This window comes from Orycteropus afer, unplaced genomic scaffold, assembly GCF_000298275.1.
Source record: "Orycteropus afer afer isolate SDZICR_OR568_19922 unplaced genomic scaffold, OryAfe1.0 scaffold00921, whole genome shotgun sequence".
Taxonomy (NCBI): Eukaryota; Metazoa; Chordata; class Mammalia; order Tubulidentata; family Orycteropodidae; genus Orycteropus; species Orycteropus afer.
This window is the reverse complement of record NW_006922508.1, coordinates 393,436-394,241: the sequence shown is the minus strand read 5'-3', so window position 1 is coordinate 394,241 and position 806 is coordinate 393,436.

Here is an 806-nt window from a genome sequence, read left to right as displayed (position 1 = left end):
CCCTTCCCTCCCATCCCCAGTAACCTACAGAGTGAGCTTCCTTCCCTAAACAATCCCTTCCTTGACTTTTTACAATAATGGGCTCATATAATATTTGTCCTTCTGTGGTTGACTTATTTCACTCAGCAAAATGTCCTCCAGGTTCATCCATGTTGTGAGATGATTTGTGTATTCTTCATTGTTCTTTAATGTTGCACAGTATTCCGTTGTGTGGATGTAACATAGTTTAGTTATCCATTCATCCATTGATGGGCATTTAGGTTGTTTCCATCTCTTTGCTATAGTGAATTGTGCTGCGATGAACATAGGTGTCCATATGTCTGTTTGTGTCCTGCCTCTCAACTCTTTAGGATACATTCCTAGTAATGGAATTGCTGGGTCAAATGGTATTTCCATTTTCAGTTTTTCAAGGAAACACCATACCATTTTCCACAATGGTTGTACCATTTTACGGTCCCGTCAGCAGTGTATGAGAATGCCAGCCAATCTCTCTGCAACCTCACCAGCAGTTGTTATTTTCTGTCTTGTTGAATTTTGCTGTTATTGCTGGGGTGAGATGATATCTCATTGCTGTTTTGATTTCACCTGAATGGTGCAAATCTTCTGAACTCTTTTTTAAGTTCCTCCAGATAACACATAAGGCCAAAATCAGAAAAGAAAGATGATGCCATCTTATTCGAGGGCAGAGATATCAATGTTCAGAGAGAGAATTACAAGAAAGAAAGAATAAATGGAGCCACTTCAGGTCCTCCTGGTTGGCCCTCATTTTTTTTTTTTTTTTTGTGTGTGAATAAGCATCATGCCAG